Source organism: Anomaloglossus baeobatrachus, chromosome 5, assembly GCF_048569485.1.
Source record: "Anomaloglossus baeobatrachus isolate aAnoBae1 chromosome 5, aAnoBae1.hap1, whole genome shotgun sequence".
NCBI lineage: Eukaryota > Metazoa > Chordata > Amphibia > Anura > Aromobatidae > Anomaloglossus > Anomaloglossus baeobatrachus.
In genome coordinates, this window is record NC_134357.1 from 140984968 (window position 1) to 141010979 (window position 26012).

General features: G+C 42.2%; 1 protein-coding gene across 1 annotated transcript in view; it reads right to left on the reverse strand.

Moving 5' to 3' along the window:
* MICU1 (mitochondrial calcium uptake 1) overlaps positions 1 to 26012 on the reverse strand; it is a 399405-nt gene that overhangs the window by 215630 nt on the left and 157763 nt on the right. The gene's annotated exons all lie outside the window — the stretch shown is intronic.

Genomic DNA, 26012 nt, shown 5'->3' on the forward strand with positions numbered 1-26012 from the left:
GGAATTTTAGACCACTATTCTTTTGCAAACTGCTCCAGGTCTTTCATATTTGAACGGTGCCATCTCCCAACAGCAATTTTAAGATCTCTCCACAGGTTCAATGGGATTAAATCTAGACTAATTGCTGGCAATTTCAGAGGTCTCCAGCACCTTGTGCCATCCATTTCTGAGTGCTTCTTGAATAATGTTTGGGGTCATTGTCCTGCTGGAAGACCCATGACTTAGGATACAAACCCAGCTTTCTGACACTGGGCTCTACATTGTGACCAAAATCCTTTGGTAATCTTCACATTTCAAGATGCCTTGCACACAGTCAAGGCACCCAGTGCCAGCAAAATATCCCCAAAACATCTTTGAACCTCCACCATGTTTGATTGTAGGTACTATGTTCTTTTCCTTTTAGGCCTCTTTCTGTTTTCAGTAAACAGACAAATTATGTGCTTTACCAAAAAGCTCTATCTTGGTCTCATCTGTCCACAAGATGCTTTCCCAGAAGGATTTTGGCGTACTCACATAAAATTTGGCACACTGGATTCTAAATTTTGTACGTCTTTGTCTCAGCAATGGGGTCCTCCTGGGTCTCCTCCATTGCGTTTCATTTCATTTAAATGTCAACTGATAGTTGATTATGCTGACACTAATGCACCTTGAGACTGGAGAACAGCATCAATGTTTCGGAACTTTGCTTATCAACCATCTGGACTATCCTGCGTTGCAACCTTTCCTCAATTTTTCTCTGCTGTCCATGTCCAGGGAAATTAGCTACAGTGCCATGTGTTGTAAACTTCTTGAATATGTTGCACATTGTGTACAAAGGAACATAAAAATCGTTGGAGATTGACTTGTAACCTTGAAATTGTTGATATTTTTCAACAATTTTGGTTCTCAAGTCCTCAGACAGTTCACTATTGTGGTTCTCCTGGTGAAGTTAGTTCAACTAACATAGAAATGAGTAAAGAATAAATCATATGGTCAAATGCTATGTAATGTTCTCTGGATTTCTTGAATCTAAAAATCTAACAACAGCGCGACTACTCCTATTCTACTACTCATGTATCTATTCTGTTATAGGAACAGAAAAATGTAACTCCTGGAAAAAATACATCTATCCTGTAGGGCAGGGGTCCCCAACTCCAGTCCTCAAGGATGATTCTTCCACCTGTGCAATACTAATGAGACCCTAAAAACATGCACTGTGGCGGCCCTTGAGGGCTGGAGTGGAGGACCCCTGCTATAGGGAATCCCAACAACACACAATCCCCAATCAATCTAATGACGTCCATTTGGTTTCCATTTGGGAGGATATCATTTTAATGGGAGGGTCCTATCCAAGTGTGAACATAGCCTTAAGGGTGCTTTACATGCTGCGACATCGCCAGCGATTGCTAGCAATGTCGAGCGTGATAGCACCCGCCCCCGTTGTTCGTGCGACATTTGGTGCTCGCTGCCGTAGCGAACATTAACGCTACGGCAGCGTCACACGCACATACCTTGTCAGTGATGTCGCTGTGACCACCGAAAAATCCCTCCCTCAAGGGAGAGGTGCGTTCGGCGTCATAGTGACGTCACTGCAGCATCACTAAGCGGCCGGCCAATAGAAGCGGAGGGGCAGAGATGAGCGCCCACCTCCTTTCTTCCGCATTGCCGGTGGACGCAGGTAAGGAGATGTTCGTCGTTCTTGCGGTGTCACACATAGCAATGTGTGCTGCCGAAAGGAACGACTAACATTGTACCTGTGGCAGCAGCGATATTAAGGAAAGGAGCAACGTGTCAACGATCACTGTTTTTGAACGATTTTGCGATCGTTGCTCCTTGGTGTCACACGCTGCGATGTCGCTACCGACGCCGAATGTGCGTCACTAACGACGTGACTCCGACGATATATCGGTAGCGATGTCGCAGTGTGTAAAGCACCCTTTAGTGTGAGCTCTAATATATATGTGGTGGTGGTCTGTTTTGTAAGTTGCAGGATACCATTGTGGCCACAGTAAAATAATGTGTGTGGTCAAAAGGCTTGTCTATATTGAGGGAATACATACAACTCTTTAGATGTGTAAACTATTTATGAACTACAACCATCTTTTCAGATCAGATGCCAGGAACTTCAGCACGATTTCTTCCATCAAACAGCACCGAATTTGAAATGCAGGTTCTGATACAGTGAACACAGCTTTGAAAGTTTTTTTTTTTCTTTTTATAAAATAAATCTTTTATTAAATATATTTCTAACATTTCACATCTTACATTGAGAGAAAAGTATTATATTTGCATTAAAGTGTACACAAGTGAACATTACACCAATAACTCCAAACCTTCACTCCCCATCACTCCTCATTGTTGTGAGCATTCTCCAATGCAAATTAAGATGGATAAAAAATTATTTCGAACACTACCATATCAGACTCTTCCAGCTAACCCTCTTTTAATATATATGTCAATCTGAGAACCAAACCGTTAAAATCCCCATCGTTAGCCAACTCCTCTAATACCACTGCTGAAAATCTTATCCAATCCTCCATTGTTTTCCAATTTTGGAAATTGCTCCCCTTTTTGTGTAGATTTTTTTTTCCATCAGGATAGTATTATTCAAACACTGAACTAAGGCACTGCTCACATCAGCGGTATTTTGCCGTAGGGCCGGATCCGGTACAAATTCGTTTCAGCTCAGTTCATCTCCAATGAAGTCGCAGCGGGATGTGGTCACATGCGGTTGCGCGCGATGCACGCAACAGCATGTTGCTACAGTTTCATAGGAAATTAACGGAGCTGAAATGCATTTGTGACGGATCCGGTTTTGTGGCAAAATCCCGCCGATGTGAGCGCGGCCTAACTCTTTCACCTGGCTGCCAGCACTTTAGAGCCCTATGTGCGCTGCAAACATGCGCACGTGGTGTCACTACTAAATGCTGTGTGCTCATACACCGAAGGATAAGGTCCTCAAGCTGGCCAGTGCCAGCATACTGAGGATATAGTTTGTGGCTTTATGGGTGGGGTTATCTCGCAATGCGCTCCTGTCCCACAGACCTTAGAAGAGAAGCAGCAGCCACAGCGTCCCTAGTACTGTACATGCATCCTTGTGCTGTATATGCCCCCTACTGATATATATACCCCCCAGTGCTGTCTGTGTCCCCAAGTGATGTATGTGCCCCCCCACTGATGTATACACCCTGCAAAGATGTATGTGTCTCCAGTGCTTTATGTGCCCCATAGTGCTGTCTGTGCCCTCTAGTGATATATATCTCCAGTAATATATATACCCCCAGTGACGTCTATGCCCTCTAGCCTACCCAGTGATGTATATCCCCCAGCGTCTCCAGTGATATATATGCCCCATCCCCTCATGTGATGTATATGCCCCAGCCCCTCCTATGATGTATATGCCTCCAGTGCTTTCTGTAATGAATATGCCCCCAGCCCTCCCCAGTGGTGTATAGGTCCCCAGCAACTCCTGTGATGTATATGCCCCCAGTGTCTCCTGTGATGTATATGCCCCCAGCCCTCTACAGATGGGTGGGAGTGGTTCACATGGGGGTATAGTGTGGGATTCTCTCAGGATAAATTATTAAGTTTCCATGAACTCTTTTTCCTCACCTCCTCTCAGCACACAAGCATGGCCACCACCCAACCTTCTAAGTTTAGTGTCTCCTTAAATACAACATACAGAAAAGGGGGCAATTAATTTTCCCAAGGAGTCACGTGAGAAACCCTGACTGTTGTAGAAGGCCAAACCAACAGGTTGAACTTAAATGTGCTCAATATTATTATGTTACTACTATTTAATATAATTTATTATCATATTAATTATACCACTTAATATTGAGCAGAGTTGAGGTGCTTCTACGAATAATATATGCTACGATACATTTTCATAAATAGTAGTAAATCATACTGCTCCTACTATTCAACCTTAAATGGATATTTTGGTTTAGGAAAACCCCTTTTCCTCGACTACAGTTTGTTTTAAGAAAAACAAACTTGAATAAAGTACAGGGGTTTTTTTTTTGTAGCTTTACTTGAAAGAAAACAAAAAGGCAGCTGGGGGCAGCACAGGAGTTTTTGAAACCAAGAAATATAAATATATGGACACACACATACAGTATACACACAGACATGTACAGTGCTGGCCAAAAGTATTGGCACCCCTGCATTTGTCAGATAATACTCAGTTTCTTCTTGAAAATGATTGCAATCACAAATTCTTTCTTCATTTAATTTGTCTTCAATGGAGAAAAAAAAAAATTGTCATCAAGCCAAATTGGATATAATTCCATACCAAACATAAAAAGGGGGTGGACAAAAGTATTGGCCCTGTTTGAAAAATCATGTGATGCTTCTCTAATTTGTGTAATTAACAGCACCTGTAACTTAGGGGTGCTTCACATCGCTACCGAAATCGCTGCTACGTCATGGTTTTGGTGACGCAACAGTGACCTCATTAGCGATCTCGCTGTGTGTGACACTGGTTCGTTTTCTTCAAAGGCGCTCTCCCGCTGTGACGCACACATCGCTGTGTGTGACAGTGAGAGAGCGAAGAAATGAAGCGAGCAGGGAGCAGGAGCCGGCGTCTGGCAGCTGCGGTAAGCTGTAACCAAGATAAACATCGGGTAACCAAGGGAAGCCCTTTCCCTGGTTACCCGATGTGTACTGTAGCTAGGAGAGCAAGGAGCCAGCGCTAAGCAGTGTGCGCGGCTCCCTGCTCTCCGCACATGTAGCTGCAGTACACATCGGGTTAATTAACCCGATGTGTACTGTAGCTAGGAGAGCAAGGAGCCAGCGCTAAGCAGTGTGCGCGGCTCCCTGCTCTCTGCACATGTAGCTGCAGTACACATCGGGTTAATTAACCCGATGTGTACTGTAGCTAGGAGAGCAGGGAGCCAGCGCTAAGCAGTGTGCGCGGCTCCCTGCTCTCTGCACATGTAGCGACGTTATGATCGCTGCTGCGTCGCTGTGTTTGACAGCTAAGCAGCGATCATAACAGCGACTTACAAGGTCGCTGTTACATCACAGAAAATGGTGACGTAACAGCGACGTCGTTGTCACTGTCGCTATGTGTGAACCCAGCCTTACCTGTGGCACATAACAGGTGTTGGCAATAACTAAATCACACTTGCAGCCAGTTGACATGGATTAAAGTTGACTCTACCTCTGTCCTGTGTCCTTGTGTGTACCACATTGAGCATGGAGAAAAGAAAGAAGACCAAAGAACTGTCTGAGGACTTGAGAATCCAAATTGTGAGGAAGCATGAGCAATCTCAAGGCTACAAGTCCATCTCCAAAGACCTGAAAGTTCCTCTGTCTACGGTGCGCAGTGTCATCAAGAGGTTTAAAGCCCATGGCACTGTTGCTAACCTCCCTAGATGTGGAAGGAAAAGAAAAACTGATGAGAGATTTCAATGCAAGATTGTACAAATGGTGGATAAAGAACCTCGACTAACATCCAAACAAGTTCAAGCTGCCCTGCAGTCCGAGGGTACAACAATATCAACCCGTTCTATCCGTCGGCGTCTGAATGAAAAGGGACTGTATGGTAGGATACCCAGGAAGAACCCCACTTCTTACCCAGAGACATAAAAAAGCCAGGCTGGAGTTTGCCAAAACTTACCTGAGAAAGACTAAACGTTTGGAAGAATGTTCTCTGGTCAGATGAGACAAAAGTAGAACTTTTTAGGAAAAGCCATCAACAGAGTTTACAGGGAAAAAAAAAAAGGAAAAATCAAAAAAACTCACCACAAAAAAGCCACCAGCCAACTCAGGTCAAAAATGGCAAATGCACTAGCAGGATGCAGCCGGCCCCACCATGATAAAAGGTATGGGTAACCCAGGTGCAGAATACCGATGAGACAGCCACTCTCAACCTACCAAGCCATGAAGGGGGTGGCTGCTGGATATTAAACTTGCACACTAATAGGTTTTAACATAGGGCACCAGTCACGCAGATATGTGCAATGCACAGTGTCCGGCTCACAGCCTATTGATGACACCCTTCTATTAGATCAGGCGGGCTGCCCAGCACTATAAGTGCACTAGCACACAGGAAAGACACCCAGATGACTCGGCTGCATCCCGCAGAAATTGTGCAATACATAATGATATATAGTAAAATGATAATAAATGTGAGGTATTGGTCCATATTTTGGCCAAAATACATAAGCTCGTAACCCAAACGTCAAGGGTCCTCACGCTTACGAGTCCCTACACTATATTCAAATTGATTCCCCGAAAAGGACATAATTTCAAAGAGGAAAAATCAAAAAAACTCAGCACAAAAAAGCCACCAGCCAACTCAGGTCAAAAATGGCAAATGCACTAGCAGGATGCTTTGGCAAATGCACTAGCAGGATGCATTGCACATATCTGTGTGACTGGTGCCTTATGTTAAAACCTATTAGTGTGCAAGTTTAATACCAGCTGCCAACCCCACCATAGCTTGGTAGGTTGACAGTGGCTGTCTCATCGGTATTCTGCACCTGGGTTACCCATACCTTTTATCATGGGGGTCCGGCTGCATCCTGCTAGTGCATTTGCCATTTTTGACCTGAGTTGGCTGGTGGCTTTTTTGTAGTGAGTTTTTTGATTTTTCTTCTTTGAAATTATTTCCTTTTCGGTGAATCAATGAAAAAAAAGAGTCATTCAAAGAAAAGAACATGGTCCCTACAGTCAAACATGGCGGAGGTTCCATGATGTTTTGGGGTTGCTTTGCTGCCTCTGGCACTGGACTGCTTGACCGTGTGCATGGCATTATGAAGTCTGAAGACTACCAACAAATTTTGCAGCATAATGTAGGGCCCAGTGTGAGAAAGCTGGGTCTTCCTCAGAGGTCATGGCTCTTCCAGCAGGAGAATGACCCAAAACACACTTCAAAAAGCACTAGAAAATGGTTTGATAGAAAGCACTGGAGACTACTAAAGTGGCCAGCAATGAGTCCAGACCTGAATCCCACAATACACCTGTGGAGAGATCTCAAAATGGCAGTTTGGAGAAGGCACCCTTCAAATCTCAGGGACCTGGAGCAGTTTGCCAAAGAAGAACGGTCTAAAATTCCAGCAGAGCATTGTAAGAAACTCATTAATGCTTACCGGAAGCGGTTGTTCGCAGTTATTTTGGCTAAAGGTTGTGCAACCAAGTATTAGGCTTAAGGCCGCTTTACACGCTGCGATATCGATACCGATATCGCTAGCATGCGTTCCCGCCCCCATCGGTTGTGCGACACGGGCAAATCGCTGCCCGTGTCGCACAGCATCGGCCGGACCCGTCACACATACCTTCCCTGTGACGTCGCTGTGACCGGCGAACCACCTCCTTTCTAAGGGGGCGGTCCGTGCAGCGTCACAGCGACGTCACTGAGCGGCCGCCCAATAGAAGCGGAGGGGCGGAGATGAGCGGGACGTAACATCCCGCCCACCTCCTTCCTTTCGCATTGGGGCCGGCGGCAGGTAAGGAGAGGTTCCTCGTTCCTGCGGCGTCACACGGAGCGATGTGTGATGCCGCAGGAGCGACAAACTACTTCGTACCTGCAGCTCCAACGATATTCGAGAATGGACCCCCATGTCACCAATGAGCGATTTTGCACGTTTTTGCGACGATGCAAAATCGCTCATAGGTGTCACACGCAACGGCATCGCTAATGCGGCCGGATATGCGTCACAAATTCCGTGACCCCAACGACTTCGCATTAGCGATGTCGTAGCGTGTAAAGCCCGCTTAAGGGTGCCACCAATACTTTTGTCTGGCCCATTTTTTGAGTTTTGTGTGAAATAACCAATGATTTGATTTTTGTTTCATTCTCTTGTGTTTTTTCATTGCAAGCAAAAATAAATGAAGATAATACCAAAGAATTTGATTGCAATCATTTTCAAGAAAAGACGGAGTATTATCTGACAGAATTGCAGGAATGCCAATACTTTTGGCCAGCACTGTATATACAGTTAGGTCCAGAAATATTTGGACAGTGACACAAGTTTTGTTATTTTAGCTGTTTACAAAAACATGTTCAGAAATACAATTATATATATATAATATGGGCTGAAAGTGCACACTCCCAGCTGCAATATGAGAGTTTTCACATCCAAATCGGAGAAAGGGTTTAGGAATCATAGCTCTGTAATGCATAGCCTCCTCTTTTTCAAGGGACCAAAAGTAATTGGACAAGGGACTCTAAGGGCTGCAATTAACTCTGAAGGCGTCACCCTTGTTAACCTGTAATCAATTAAGTAGTTAAAAGGTCTGGGGTTGATTACAGGTGTGTGGTTTTGCATTTGGAAGCTGTTGCTGTGACCAGACAACATGCGGTCTAAGGAACTCTCAATTGAGGTGAAGCAGAACATCCTGAGGCTGAAAAAAAGAAAAAATCCATCAGAGAGATAGCAGACATGCTTGGAGTAGCAAAATCAACAGTCGGGTACATTCTGAGAAAAAAGGAATTGACTGGTGAGCTTGGGAACTCAAAAAGGCCTGGGCGTCCACGGATGACAACAGTGGTGGATGATCGCCGCATACTTTCTTTGGTGAAGAAGAACTCGTTCACAACATCAACTGAAGTCCAGAACACTCTCAGTGAAGTAGGTGTATCTGTCTCTAAGTCAACAGTAAAGAGAAAACTCCATGAAAGTAAATACAAAGGGTTCACATCTAGATGCAAGCCATTCATCAATTCCAAAAATAGACAGGCCAGAGTTAAATTTGCTGAAAAACACCTCATGAAGCCAGCTCAGTTCTGGAAAAGTATTCTATGGACAGATGAGACCAAGATCAACCTGTACCAGAATGATGGGAAGAAAAAAGTTTGGAGAAGAAAGGGAACGGCACATGATCCTAAAATGTGGAGTGTTTGTAAAGAAATGTGTACAATTCCTACAATTTCTATCAGATATTTTTGTTCAAACCTTCAAATTAAACGTTACAATCTGCACTTGAATTCTGTTGTAGAGGTTTCATTTCAAATCCAATGTGGTGGCATGCAGAGCCCAACTCGCGAAAATTGTGTCACTGTCCAAATATTTCTGGACCTAACTGTACACACACACACACACATACACATTATATATATATATATATATATATATATATATATATATATATATATATATATATATATATATATATATATATATATATAAACCTTGATTGGCTGTAATACTTGCTCCGATCACTCCCATGGTCTCTATTCTTGTCACGATCTCCGGTCTCTATTTTTTTGTTTCTGTTATGATTCCATGCTCTTTCTTTCTCCTCCTGACCTCTGTCTTGTTCCCGTTCTCACCACCCCCAATCCCATTCCTTCATCCTTTCCAATCTTGCTTGCACACCTTTCTTATTATTATTATTTATTTATAGAGCACCATTAATTCCATGGTGCTGTACATGAGAAGGGGTTACATACAGAATACATACACAAGTTACAGTAGACAGACTAGTACAGAGGGAAGAGGGCCCTACCCTTGCGGGCTTACACCTTACACCTGACCTGAGACTTAGGCTATGCGCGCACGTTGCGTTCTCTGCAGTGCAGAAAAGAACGCACCCTCTGGCAGACTGGACACTACGTTTATAAAATAAAATGCATCCACAACGCATGCATTTTGGATGCTTTTTCTATGCGTTTTGGATGCATTTTTTACAGTGCGTTCCGCCGGCAATTCAGCTCTGCTACATGCCGGCTGACAGCAGACACAGACAGAGTCGCACGATGAGAATGAACTCGGGTGAACTGCACCCAACTTCATTGTCATACCGCGGCTCTGTCTGTGTGTGGCAGCTTGATTATCATCTTCCCCGCACACATCCCGACATTACCGCCGACATCCCGACATTACCGCTGATATCCCCACACACATCCCGACATTACCGCCTACATCACCGCACACACCCCGACATTACCGCCGACATCCACGCACACATCCCGACATTACCGCCTACATCCCCGCACGCATCCCGACATTACCACCGACATCCCCGCACACATCCCGACATTACCACCGACATCCCCTCACACATCCTGACATTACTGCCGATATCCCTGCACACATCCTGACATTACCGCTTACATCCCGATATTACCACCAACATCCCCGCACACATCCAGACATCCCCGCACACATCCCGACATTACCGCCTACATCCCCGCACACATTCCGATATTACCGCCGACATCCTCGCACACATCCCAACATTACCGCCTACATCCCGACATTACCGCCGACATCCCCACACACATCCTGACATTACCGCCGACATCCCCGCACACATCCCGACACTACAGCCCTCATCATCAACGCACACACACCGGCATTACTTCAGTGACGTCCCCGCTGACAGCGCGATTCACTTCAGTTGCTGCGTGGTGCTCACAGGAGCGGCGGTGTTCTACGGCCACTCCTGTCAGCTTCATGTAGCAGAGCTGGATGCATCGCGGGACCCCTGGATTACGCCGGACCTGGAGGGGTATTTGGGGATTTTAATAAAGTGGTGAAAGAGGATGGTTTTTTTTGTCTTTTATTCCAAATAAAGGATTTTTTCGGGTGTATGTGTTTATTTACTTTCACTTACAGGTTAATCATGGAATGTGTCTCATAGACGCCTGCCATGATTAACATAGGACTTAGTGGCAGCTATGGGCTGCTGCCATTAACTCCTTATTACCCAGTTTGCCACCACACCAGGGCAATTCGGGATGAGCCGGGTAGAGTCCCGGGACTGTGGCATCTAAAGGATGCGGCAATTCCGGGCGGCTGCTGGCTGATATTGTTAGGCTGGGGGGCTCCCCATAATGTGAAGCTCCCCATCCTGAGAATACCAGCCTTCAGCCGTGTGGCTTTACCCTGGCTGGTATAAAAGTTGGGGGGACCGCACATCATTTTTTTAAAATTATTTATTTTACTGCACGATATAGACCCGCCCACCGGCGGCTGTGATTGGTTGCAGTGAGACAGCTGTCACTCAGCGTGGGGGCGTGTCTGACTGCAACCATAGGCGCCGGTGGGCGGAGAAAGCAGGGAATACGAGATTGAATAATGAGCGGCCGGCATTTTCAAAAGAGGAAAAGCCGCCGTAACAGTGTGAACACCGTGCAGCGCCACGCCGGTGATCGGGGAACAGGGAGTATGAGAGAGGGGGAGAGACTGACCGACGGACAGGGAGAGGGACAGAGACAGAGAGACCGACCGACAGAGAAAGAGACCGACCGACAGAGGGAGATTCACCGACATCCACAGACAGAAATTGACAGACATTGACAGAGACTGAAAATACCTGTGTTTTGCTTGTCAAAAAAGCATGCGGAAAGCAACAAAAATGCAGTCCAAGGGCATTTTGGTTGCGTTGTGACCCACATCATTCATTTCAATGGGTGGAGAACGAAGCTACAATGCACCAAAGAAGTGACATGCTGCTTTTCTTTCCGCAGCGATTTTTGGGCATCCAAAACGCTGCGTTTACAAACGCAGCGTGTGCATTGATTTTTCGGCTTTCTCAGACTTTGCTGGGGAAGCTGAACGCATGCAGTTACGCTGCAGTTCAAAACGCAGCATTTCCGCGGAAAAAAATGCAACGTGTGCACATAGCCTTAAGGTCAAGTCTAAGCAGGTGATATTGGCGGCACTGTGCAGCCGCTTAATTGTCTTTGATGAAAGTATCTTTTACTTTGACTGCAAAAGGAACAGATAACTACCAAGACTTAGGTACGGGATTGAATTGTATTTTATTAAGAAATCTGGAACTTAGATCTAAGACTCTTGAAAATGGGAATTCAAAGGTCTGAGTAACACTAGAGATTTTCTCAATTCGTTTAATCTCAGGACTCTCTAGTCAAACACTGTTACATTACAATCAATCAATGTTCTCGTAGGTCACACGGTCACACTATTGATTTCATAGCCCACCATGGAGGAAAACACTGAAAGCAGCATTATTATGAAGCAAGAAGGAGACACTTGATTTAAAGAAGGTGACAATAGGAACCAATAAGAGATCATACGGCACAGTAATTGAGCTGATCAGATCATTATCATACTTTTATCAAGTATTGCTGGGAAGCAGGATTGGATTTAGCAAAAAGAGAAAAAAATAATTAAAGGGAGTTTGTCATCTACAAAATAGCAATTAAGATATCTAAACATTTATAGAGGGCATCTAGCCCTATTTACATCCCACTAGGTAAGTATACCTGGACTTAACATTTAATTAAAAGCAACTTATATTTGATATGCAAATGAAGCAGCTTCAGTGCACCCGTGGCAATTCAATTAATATAAGGTTCCGGCTTTATTTTTCAAATAGGAGGGCATAAGAGTGCACCAAGGTCTAGGCCACGCCAAGTGTGCACCAAAGCACCCTCATATGCATATTAAAAGTTCAGTTTTAATTAAATATTAAGCTATGCTATACATGCTTACTAGGTGCCCTTTAACAATGTTTAGGCACATTAAAGACGTTGTCTACTAGTTAAAGTTTGACGGCTTATCTTTAGGATATGTCATCAATGTCTGATCGGTCACCACCGCCAGTCACTTTTTCTTGGTGCTCAGTTCCAGAGCTGCCCGGTCTTCTCATAGTGGTTGCGGCCGTGAACTCCACATCCGCCTCCTATGGATTTGAATGGGAGGTGGATATGCAGTACCCGGCAATGGTCACTATCAGATGACTGGGCAGCTCCAAAACTGAGTATTTCCGGTCCCGTGACGCCGGCACCGAGAACATCTGATCTGCAGGAGTGCCAGGTGTTGGACAGGCCATCAATGTTAAAGTAGTGGACAACCTCTTTAACTGCAAATTTAGGGGTGACAGGCTTCCTTTAATGAGGCACAGCTTTTGGATACATCAGAGTCCAAAAATGTTTAAAAGGAAAATTCTAGTAGATTGTCCCAATGTAATTATTTATTCCTTCTTTATTACAAGGAATCATCGCCATGTTTTAGGTGCCCAATCTAAGAGCAGTATGATGTAGGGGCAAAGAACCTGATTTGCAGCAATGTGCACTTACTGAAGCTTGGAGTTTTGATAAATTCACTGTTGCAGATCTACCAGTTCTTTGAATGCTAAGCTCAGTGAAACCCTGACAACACCAATGATTGGCAGCTATCCGTGTTTACTGTGCATAGGCAGAAAGCTGTCAATCAGTAAAGGGGGTGGAGTGGGACTATCTGGTAGCACGTTTACTAGTCCTAGTGATAATCTGCTGCTGATAAAACTGTAATATTATCAAAACAGCAGCAATTATCCCAGTAAGTGCCACATTACTGTATCTCTACTCCTACATTATACCGCTCTCAGATTAAGTGTCAAAAAGCCTGTGACAGATTCCCTTTACGGAATTTTTGGCAACAGCTGTTTGCTGAGTACTGCAAGCAGAGGACGAGGGATTATACATACTGATCTTGTCATGTGAAGCCTTCATGTTTCGATATATTACTTACACTGTGGGAACATGTTCAGCAGCAGCAATGCACACAGATCAGTACCAACGTGGCTCACAATCTAATTTAACCATATCACACACTAACTCTTGGGCAATTTATGAGTACACCCCTAACATTATTGTATATATTTGGTATCTTTTCATGGAGCAAAACTGAAGATCTGACACTTTGATACAATGTAAAGTAGTCCATGTGTATGTGGTATAACAGTGTAAATGTGGTGTGCTCTGTAAATTCAAGACACAGCCATTAATATCAAAACCGCTTGCAACAAAAGTGAGTACACTCCTAAGTGCAAATGGCCATATTGTGCACAGTGTCAGTATTTTGTGTGGCCATCATTATTTTCAAGCACTGCCATAACCCCTTCATGACCGGAAGATTTTCCAATTTTCGCTTTTGTTTTTGCTCCCCTTCTTCAGAGAGCCGTAAATTTTTTATTTTTTCAGCAATCTTGCCATATGAGGTCTTGTTTTTTTTGTGGCACAAGTTGTACTTTTAAATGAGACCATGAGTTTTACCATATAGTGTACTGGAAAACGGCAAAAAATTTTCAAGTGCGGAAAAATTGCAAAAAAAAGTACGATTGCATAATTGTTTTGGGGGTATTTTATACACAGTGTTCACTATATGGTAAAACTGCTGTGTCGATGTGAAGCCCCAGGTCGGTAGAAGTTCGTAGACACCGAACATGGTTTACTTTTACCTAAGGCGTGAAAAAAATTCAGAAGTTTGTCAAAAAAAAGGGGCGCCTTTTTGCGACATTTTCCGGGACCCGTAGCGGTCTCATTTTTCGGGATATGGGGCTCAGTCACTGCTTATTTTTTGTGACTTGAGTTGACGTTATTAACAGTATGATTTTTGAGAAATGCGCCATTTTGATCGCGTAATACTGCATTTTGTGCAAAATTTGCGACCACCAAAAAAAAATGTTGTCATTTGGAATTTTTTTTGTCGCTGCGCAGTCTACCGATCAGGTTAATTGGTTTTATATTTGATAGACTGGGCATTTCTGAATGCGGCAATACCAATGTGTGTATATTTTTAATTTTCTATGGTTTCATTTTCAATAGGGCGAATGCGGGGGGGGGGTTGATTTGAACTTTTAGGATTTTTATTTGTTTTAGAAAAAAAAATTTAAAACTTTTTTTTTTTATTTTATTTTACTAGTCCCCCTAGGGGACTATAAGTTGATTTCTGTTGATCCGAACTGCGCAGAGGCAAGACACACTTGTCTTTGTACTTCCCACCTGGTTTCCTCCACATACGCTTGAGACCTACTGAACCAAATTAGTTTACATTAGTCTCATCAGACCACAGAATATGGTTCCAGTAATCCATGTGCCTAGTCTGCTTGTCTTTAGCAAACTGTTTGCAGGCATTCTTGTGCATCATCTTTAGAAGAGGCTTCTTTCTGGGATAATAGCCATGCAGACCAATTTATTGCAGTGTGTGATGTATGGTCTGAACACCGAAAGGCTGACCCCACCACTGTAACCTCTGCAGCATTGCTGGCAGCACTCATATGTCTATTTAAAAAGACAACCTCTGGATATGACGCTGAGCACGTGCACTCAACTTCTTTGGTCGACCATGCTGAGGGCTTTTCTGAGTGAAACCTGTCTTACTGAATCGCTGTATGGTCTTGGCCATTTTGCTGCTGCTCAGTTTCAGGGTGTTGTCAATATTCTCATAGTCTATGCCTAGCCAATTCTTTATGTGGAGCAACAATTCTTTTTGTTGAACTTCCAGTGAACAGTATGTGAGTGTGTGATATAACACCAAATTTATCACACCTGAGACCTTGTAACACTAATGAGTCACAGGACACCAAGGAAAGAAAATGTCTAATTGAGCACAATTTGGCTATTTTCACTTAGGGGTGTATTCAGTTTTGTTGCGGTGGTTTTCACATTAATGTTTCTCTATTGAGTTATTTAGAGGGCATATCAAATTTGCACCATTATAAAAGCTGTACACTGACTTTACATTGTACCAGTGTGTCATATCTTCAGTGTTGTCCCCTAAAAGGGGAGTACTCACTTTTGTGATATACTGTATAAGATGTGCCACCATTATTTCTACGAAAGACAACAAGACGGCTGCCGCATCTGAATTGTGGAGATCAAATATCCCAGATAAGCATTTGATTTTTTTATTATAATGATATTTGACAGACAGCAGGAAGGGATCCAGCAGATAAATTCTTACTTTTTTTGCACAGATCCTCTTCATATACTAAAACCATTTCATTATATTCAGGTCTGCCAAATCAGCACATAAATACACATTAATCCAAACAATGACCTTATGCTGTGACACACTTCTGTCTCCTGATAGTGTAAGGCGTAAAAGTCAGCCAAACCTACCAATTCTGGACTGACCGGACAACCATCTACTAGTGGTAAAGAAAATTAGAGATCCTCCTCAAAATTTAAAAAGAACCTGTCAGGTCCAATATGCACCCAGAATCATGAGTAGTTCTGGGTGTATATTGCTAATCCCTGCCTAACCCTCCCAAACTATAGTAGCATAGATAGAGATCTTTAGAAAAATGATTTCTAAAGATCCTCCATGATATGCTAATGAGAGCAGGGACTAGCCACAAGGTATTTAGTTCCTGCGCTCATTCTGCCCTCTTAGCATAGTAGCATGCCCACAGGGGCGTGCTAACATACTATTCAATGCCCACTGCCCAGCATCATCAGCAGAGACACGCGTAACTGTGTCCATTGCACGACCTCAGAACGCCTGGCTTAGGGTCAGTGCGCATGATCAAAAGTCCCTGGACTTCTGGACATACACACCACACCAGTTTGACGCCTGGATGCGTACACCCAGCTTCATAGTGCACATGACCGGAAGTATGGGAACTTCTGACTATGTGCACTGAGACGAAAATCAGTGTCGGCTGCGGTGACAGCAGAGAGGTGAGTGACCATACCTCTGATTCTGTGTATTCGTTAGCATGTTAGCATGCTCACAGGGATGTGCTTACATGCTGGGGGCCGACTAGCCAAGGGAAGTACCGCCCTTGAGACTAGTCGCTGGCCTCATTAGCATATCATAAAGGATCTTTGGAAATACTTTTTCTAAGGATCCCTTAATCTATGCTACTGCTGTATGAGCTCGGATTGCTAGGCAGGGATTAGAAATATGTACCCAGAACCGCTCGTGGTTCTGGGTGCATACAGGACTTGACAGGTTCCCTTTGAGACTACTGGTGGGAGACTGATTACAGAGAGTGAGAATTATAAATTGAAGGATTTTAAGATAAGCTTATATAGGTGACAGCTCATAACTTCAGGGAACACTTGGTAATGAAAATTTGGGATGACAAAAAATAGTGGGGTTTTTTGGCTTTTTTCTTCCTTCATCTTTGTTGGTTGTTTTTATTATAGTGGGTAGATTTATTCACCAAAAAACCACATCTACTTTTCTATAACTAGAGACAGCCATCAACTGACATAAACCCATCCATCTCATGTGAACTCTAGTAAAGTGCAATGTTAAAGGTAAATGAATAATAAAGCTACAAAAAGCAGATAAAAAATAAAATTAAGGGAAAAAAAGCCAGGTAATGTTGTTAATAGGGACATCACCTTATCTTTTGCTGCAGAGAAAAAAAAAAAAAAAAAGAGCTCCCACATGTTCAAGATCTGGAAACACATGGTTTAATAATACAAGAAAGCATGTTTTAGTCGCCTGGTGAGTTTACCCAATATATAAGCCAAGAATACAAATGCTCAAGATTACACTGGATTACAAAAGAAAGAAATCCCATGACGGTATTGTACATGTAATTGTACGTGTAATTGTTTGGCATTACTATGTCTGTACACAGCATGCACATATGAAACACGTTTGTACCGCCTCGTATTCTCCACTTTGCTTCACTGCTGGGATGATTATTCCCACAATGCCATCATTTATTTCAGTGAAGCAGCTTTCAGCACTGCGGGGTGTAAAAACCACCAGGCGGCCAATCATTATTCTGCCATGATTATTATAACTTTCATAATTCAGAGCCATAGTATAGTATTCCGCTACATAATGGCCTCCCTAAGTAGACGGCAATGTCAGAAGACAAAGACCTTGTTATATTTACTGTGAAGCAATATATGTGTGCGCCGTTTCACTGTTTCTAAACACAATCTACAGCTTAAAAACAATATGGAACCAAATGTATGTGCAATATAAGACAAATGTCACGATTTATTTAACAAAACTACTCAGTTTCTTCCCTTCCTGACATGGATATTTTCCGTTTTTGCTTTTTTCTCTTCTTCCAAGAGCCATAACTTTCTTTTACTGTTCAGTCGAGATGAGTTTTTGTTTTTTTTTGCAGGTGAAAGTTGTACTTTTGAAAGACACCATCCATTTTATCATGTGATGTACTGGAAAGCAGGAAAAATAATTCCAAGTGTGGGCAAATGATGAAAAAAAAAAAGTGAATCCACAATTATTTTAATTACTGTGTTCATTATATGGCAAAAATTACCTTGCAAGATCATTCTCAAGGTATTATGTAGATAGGAAACTTGCATGGGTTTTTTTTATTTTGGCGATTAAAAAGAAAAACAAGAAATGAAAACTTGTAAAAAAATATATATATACCATATATATATACATATATACACACACACATTAAATAGAGATTATATATATCTATCTATATATATATATATATATATCTCTCTCTCTATATAGATATATATATCTATATAGATATATATCTATCTATCTATCTATATCTATCTACCTATCTATATCTATCTATCTATCTACCTACCTATATCTATATCTATATCTATATCTATATATATCTATATCTATATATATATAGATATATATATATATATATATATATATATATATATCTATATATATATAGATATATATATATATATATATATATATATATACACACACAGTGCCTACAAGTAGTATTCAACCCCCTGCAGATTTAGCAGGTTTACACATTCGAATTAACTTGGCATTGTGACATTTGGACTGTAGATCAGCCTGGAAGTGTGAAATGCACTGCAGCAAAAAAGAATGTTATTTCTTTTTTTATTTTTTTTTTTTAAATTGTGAAAAGTTTATTCAGAGGGTCATTTGTTATTCAACCCTCAAACCACCAGAATTCTGTTTGGTTCCCCTAAAGTATTAAGAAGTATTTCAGGCACAAAGATCAATGAGCTTCACATGTTTGGATTAATTATCTCTTTTTCCAGCCTTTTCTGACTAATTAAAACCCTCCCCAAACTTGTGAACAGCACTCATACATGTTCAACATCGGAAAGACAAAGGAGCATTGCAAGGCCATCAGAGACAAGATCGTGGAGGGTCACAAGGCTGGCAAGGGGTACAAAACCCTTTCCAAGGAGTTGGGCCTACCTGTCTCCACTGTTGGGAACATCATCCGGAAGTGGAAGGCTTATGGAACTACTGTTAGCCTTCCACGGCCTGGACAGCCTTTGAAAGTTTCCACCCGTGCCGAGGCCAGGCTTGTCCGAAGAGTCAAGGCTAACCCAATGACAACAAGGAAGGAGCTCCGGGAAGATCTCATGGCAGTGGGGACATTGGTTTCAGTCAATACCATAAGTAACGTACTCCACGGCAATGGTCTCCGTTCCAGACGAGCCCGTAAGGTACCTTTACTTTCAAAGCGTCATGTCAAGGCTCGTCTACAGTTTGCTCATGATCACTTGGAGGACTCTGAAACAGACTGGTTCAAGGTTCCCTAGTCTGATGAGACCAAGATCGAGATCTTTGGTGCCAACCACACACGTGACGTTTGGAGACTGGATGGCACTGCATATGGCCATCTGGTCCGCATCCATGGGAAGATGGATAGCACGGCCTACCTGGAGATTTTGGCCAAGAACCTCCGCTCCTCCATCAAGGATCTTAAGATGGGTCGTCATTTCATCTTCCAACAAGACAACGACCCAAAGCACACAGCCAAGAAAACCAAGGCCTGGTTCAAGAGGGAAAAAATCAAGGTGTTGCAGTGGCCTAGTCAGTCTCCTGACCTTAACCCAATTGAAAACTTGTGGAAGGAGCTCAAGATTAAAGTCCACATGAGACACCCAAAGAACCTAGATAACTTGGAGAAGATCTGCATGGAGGAGTGGGCCAAGATAACTCCAGAGACCTGTGCCGGCCTGATCAGGTCTTATAAAAGATGATTATTAGCTGTAATTGAAAACAAGGGTTATTCCACAAAATATTAAACCTAGGGGTTGAATAATAATTGACCCACACTTTTATGTTGAAAATTTATAAAAAATTTAAGTGAGCAACATAACTTGTTGGTTTGTAAGATTTATGCATCTGTTAATAAATCCTGCTCTTGTTTGAAGTTTGCAGGCTCTAACTTATTTGCATCTTATCAAACCTGCCAAATCTGCAGGGGGTGTGTTTATATAATACGTGTGTGTGTGTGTGTGTGTGTGTGTGTGTGTGTGTGTGTGTGTGTGTGTATGTATGTATGTATGTATGTATGTATGTATGTATGTATGTATATATATATATATATATATATATATATATATATACATACACACACACACACACACACACACACACACATATTATATGTATATATATTTACAAAAACATATTCAGAAATGCAATTATATATATAATATGGGCTGAAAGTGCACACTCCCAGCTGCAATATGAGAGTTTTCACATTCAAATCGGAGAAAGGGTTTAGGAATCATAGCTCTGTAATGCATAGCCTCCTCTTTTTCAAGGGACCAAAAGTAATTGGACAAGGGACTCTAAGGGCTGCAATTAACTCTGAAGGCGTCTCCCTCGTTAACCTGTAATCAATGAAGTAGTTAAAAGGTCTGGGGTTGATTACAGGTGTGTGGTTTTGCATTTGGAAGCTGTTGCTGTGACCAGACAACATGCGGTCTAAGGAACTCTCAATTGAGGTGAAGCAGAACATCCTGAGGCTGAAAAAAAAGAAAAAATCCATCAGAGAGATAGCAGACATGCTTGGAGTAGCAAAATCAACAGTCGGGTACATTCTGAGAAAAAAGGAATTGACTGGTGAGCTTGGGAAATCAAAAAGGCCTGGGCGTCCACGGATGACAACAGTGGTGGATGATCACCGCATACTTTCTTTGGTGAAGAAGAACCCGTTCACAACATCAACTGAAGTCCAGAACACTCTCAGTGAAGTAGGTGTATCTGTCTCTAAGTCAACAGTAAAGAGAAGACTTCATGAAAGTAAATACAAAGGGTTCACATCTAGATGCAAACCATTCATCAATTCCAAAAATAGACAGGCCAGAGTTAAATTTGCTGAAAAACACCTCATGAAGCCAGCTCAGTTCTGGAAAAGTATTCTATGGACAGATGAGACAAAGATCAACCTGTACCAGAATGATGGGAAGAAAAAAGTTTGGAGAAGAAAGGGAACGGCACATGATCCAAGGCACACCACATCCTCTGTAAAACATGGTGGAGGCAACGTGATGGCATGGGCATGCATGGCTTTCAATGGCACTGGGTCACTTGTGTTTATTGATGACATAACAGCAGACAAGAGTAGCCGGATGAATTCTGAAGTGTACCGGGATATACTTTCAGCCCAGATTCAGCCATATGCCGCAAAGTTGATCGGACGGCGCTTCATAGTACAGATGGACAATGACCCCAAGCATACAGCCAAAGCTACCCAGGAGTTCATGAGTGCCAAAAAGTGGAACATTCTGCAATGGCCAAGTCAATCACCAGATCTTAACCCAATTGAGCATGCATTTCACTTGCTCAAATCCAGACTTAAGATGGAAAGACCCACAAACAAGCAAGACCTGAAGGCTGCGGCTGTAAAGGCCTGGCAAAGCATTAAGGAGGAGGAAACCCAGCGTTTGGTGATGTCCATGGGTTCCAGACTTAAGGCAGTGATTGCCTCCAAAGGATTCACAACAAAATATTGAAAATAAAAATATTTTGGTTTGGGTTTGGTTTATTTGTCCAATTACTTTTGACCTCCTAAAATGTGGAGTGTTTGTAAAGAAATGTGTACAATTCCTACAATTTCTATCAGATATTTTTGTTCAAACCTTCAAATTAAACGTTACAATCTGCACTTGAATTCTGTTGTAGAGATTTCATTTCAAATCCAATGTGGTGGCATGCAGAGCCCAACTCGCGAAAACTGTGTCACTGTCCAAATATTTCTGGACCTAACTGTATATACATATTTTATATATATATATATATATACATATTTTATATATATATATATATATATATATATATATATATACACACATACACATATACATATACATACACACATATACATACATATACATACACACACACACATATGTACATATACACATAGATAGATATATATACACATATATACATATATATCTACACAAATAATAAATAATTGTGCAGCCATTTTCTGAGACATGTAACATTTTCAATTTTCTGTCATTTGAGCTGTGTAAATTTATTTTTTTTTGCATCCTGTCTGATGTTTTTATTGTTACCTTTTTGGGGTAGATACAATGTTTTGATCCCCTCTTACTGCATTTTTTTTGCCATTTTGTGGATCCGGAAAAACTAATTCTGGCATTTAGATTTTCTCTCATTGCACTGTTTACCTCTAGGGGTAATTTATTTTACATGTTGATAGAACATAATTTTTGCGGACATACCGATATCACATGTGGTTTTCTTTTTGTTATTGCTTTATTATTGATGGGGGAAAAGAAGTACATTATCAACTTTTAAGTTTATTTTTTTTTTCCCACATTTTTTACAAACACTCTTTTCACTTTTCATTGTATTTGTTAGGCTGCTTTCACACATCCGGCTTGAGCTCTGCGGCTCAATCCGGCTGTGCAAGCTATGCAACGGATGCGGTGAACACACAGCATCCTTTGGATAAGTTTTTCCTTTGCGGCCAGTCCGGCTTTTACCGCCTGCGGCATGCTACTGAGCATGCGCAGTGGCAAAAACCACATGCGGCGGCCGGATGCGGTTATTGCCGCATCGCGCCGCATCTGGCCGCCATAGGCATGCATTGAAAAATGCGCCGCATCGGCCGAATGCGGCGCGATGCGTTTTTTTTGCCGCACGAAAAACCGTGCCAGGCAACGTTCCATCCGGCCGCCGCATCGGCTAAATCTGCCGCATGCGGAAAAAACCGGATGGAACGCAAGGCCTTGCGGCACAATGCGGCACTAATTAAAGTCTATGCAGAAAAAACGCAACCGGCAGCAAAAAAAAAACGGTTGCGATTTTCCTGCAAAGTGCCGGATTGTGCCGGATTGCAGAAACCGGAGATGTGAAAGCAGCCTTAGTCTCTTCAGAGGATTTGAAGCTGCGATCATCTGATCACTTGTGCTCTATATTTAGCAAATATTGCAGTCTGGATGACAGTCACCGTCTCGCGTTCACAGGAGTACCGTTATGACAGGTATGAGGGTCTTCCGCAGACCCCCGTCTGTTACGGCAGCCAATCGGCAACCCGCAATTGACAGCAGCATTTACAAAGTTAGCAGCTGCAGGTGGAGATCTGCTCCATGCTTGGCTGTTAGAGCCAGAAGATGGCTGATTATTACAGTCATAAATTGGTAGGAAAAATGCAGACTCAGGTTTTGAGCACGCAAAGTCATATAGTTTGTAAATGATTATTATACAGCAGCATAGGCAAATTTGTGAATCAGTATAATTTAATATTTGCATGTAAAAGTATAATGTAAGACCTTGGTACCCCGGCCTGACACTGTTTATTACATTCTATTTCCACTTATCTGTATTTGCCATTTAAATGACACTTGAGAGTCCAAATGAAGTTTCTTCAAAGGGATTACTATGTTTTCCATAACTTTTGTAATACAAAAAAAAAAAAAAGTATTTTTTTTTCTCCCTAGAATGAGGCTTCTGTCACCAGATTATGTTCTCAATTTTATAACCAGCCATTCATTCAACAGCAAATAACTATAATATGTCTTCTAGATCCCTTTTATGCACAGACCTGTATATGGCTGAGAAATGGGGATTATATTTTTAGGCTGAACACAAAAAGAAAAAGCACAGGACGGAATAAGTAGCGGGCTATTAGGCAGGGGATGTGGGCTGTCCCCGCTTGTGGAGAATAACAGATTGCTTTTCATCCCCTTTTACATACAGTTCATTAGCTTGATGTTCATTATCTGTCTGTAAATGCATCTGGATTCCGGCTTTCAGACGCAGCATAAGGCAGGAACGCTGAGAAAATCCTTTGCCCATTTTTTACGCCATAAACTGTCTGAGTTACTAATGAATCAGGCAGACATGCATCAAATAGTCAATCCATGTACCCTAACTTGCATGTTGGCTGGAAACAGTGATAATAAGCTTGTTCACATGAAGCTTATATACAGTGCCTTGCGAAAGTATTCATCCCCCTTGAATTTTTCAACCTTTTCCCACATTTCTGGCTTCAAACATAAAGATAAAATAAATTAAATTTTATGGTGAAGAATCAACAACAAGTGGGACACAATTGTGAAGGTGAACGATATTTATTGCTTATTTTAAATTTTTGTAAAAAATAAAACTGTATATTGGGGCGTGCAATATTATTCGGGCCCTTTACTTTCAGTGCAGCAAACTCACTCCAGAAATTTATTGAGTATCTCTGAATGATCCGATGTTGCCCTAAAAGACTGATGATGATAAATATAAGCCACCTGTGTGTAATCAAGTATCCGTATAAATGCACCTGCTCTGTGATAGTCTCAGTGTTCTGTTTAAAGCACAGAGAGCATCATGAAGACCAAGGAACACAACAGGCAGGTCCGTGATATTGTTGTGGAGAAGTTTAAAGCCGGATTTGGTTACAAAAAGATTTCAAAAACTTTAAACATCCCAAGGAGCACTGTGCAAGCGATCATATTGAAATGGAAGGAGTATCATACCACTGCAAATCTACTAAAACCCGGCCATCCAAACTTTCATCTCAAACAAAAAGAACACTGATCAGAGATGCAGCCAAGAGGTCCATGATCACTGTGGATGAACTGCAGAGATCTACAGCTGAGGTGGGAGAGTCTGTCCATAGGACAACAATCAGTCATACTCTGCACACATCAGGCCTTTATGGAAGAGTGGCAAGAAGAAAGCCATTTCTCAAAGATATTCATAAAAAGTGTCATTTAAAGTTTGCCACAAGCCACCTGGGAGACACACCAAACATGTGGAAGAAGGTGCTCTGGTCAGATGAAACCAAAATCCAACTTTTTGGGCACAATGCCAAACGATATGTTTGGCGTAAAAGCAACACAGTTCATCACCCTGAACACACCATCCCCACTGTCAAATATGGTGGTGGCAGCATCATGGTTTGGGCCTGCTTTGCTTCAGCAGGGGCAGGGAAGATGGTTAAAATTGATGGGAAGATGGATGGAGCCAAATACAGGACCATTCTTCAAGAAAACCTGTTGGAGTCTGCAAAAGACCTGAGACTGGGACGGAGATTTGTCTTTCAACAAGACAATGATCCAAAACATAAAGCAAATCTACAATGGAATGGTTCACAAAAAAACATATCCAGGTGTTAGAATTGCTAATTCAAAGTCCAGACCTGAATCCAATCGAGAATCTGTGGAAAGAGATGAAAACTGCTGTTCACAAACGCTCTCCATCCAACCTCACTCAGCTCGAGCTATTTGCAAAGGAAGAATGGGCAAGAATTTCAGTCTCTCGATGTGCAAAACTGATAGACACATACACCCCAAGCGACTTGCAGCTGTAATCGCAGCAAAAGGTGGCGCTACAAAGTATTAACTTAAAAGGGCTAAATAATATTGCACGCCCCAATTTTCAGTTTTTTATTTCTTACAAAAATTTAAAATAAGCAATAAATATTGTTCACCTTTACAATTGTGTCCCACTTGTTGTTGATTCTTCACCATAAAATGTAAGATTTTTATCTTTATGTTTGAAGCCTGAAATGTGCGAAAAGGTTGAAAAATTCTAGGGGGCTGAATACTTTCGCAAGGCACTGTATTTATATTTAAAAGGAACCCGTCAGCTCCCTATGTCCTCCAATCCAGCAGCACTGATACCTGTATACCCAAATCCCCTCCCTAACTAGTCCTGTATAATGCTATTCACCAATATGATTATTAAAAACAAAAACAAAAAATTGCTCAGAGTTCAGTACCCTGACTAGTCGGCCCTCTTTCCATGTTATCACACCCCTGTAGGCGCGAGAACATGATTTTCACCAGAGGGCATTACCGCCAGCTCCTGGAAATCTCACCCATCTGGTGCGGCTCATTTTGGCCTAGTTAGTGCGCCTTTGAAGCCAGGTGAATGCTTCCTGGCTTTATTAGGTGCACTGCGCATAATTGGAAGTTCAGAAGATGGCTCAAGTACACATCTCCTGAACTTTCAGTCATGCACAGTGCGCCTAATGAGGCCAGGAAGCATCCACCTTGCTTCTGAGGTGCACTGTCAAGGCGGAAATGAGCCGCCCATGTGTACGTTTTAGGAGCTGGTGGTGACGCCAGATTGTGGAAATCATGTTATCACACCCACAGGGGCATGATAACATGGAAAAAGGGCTAACTA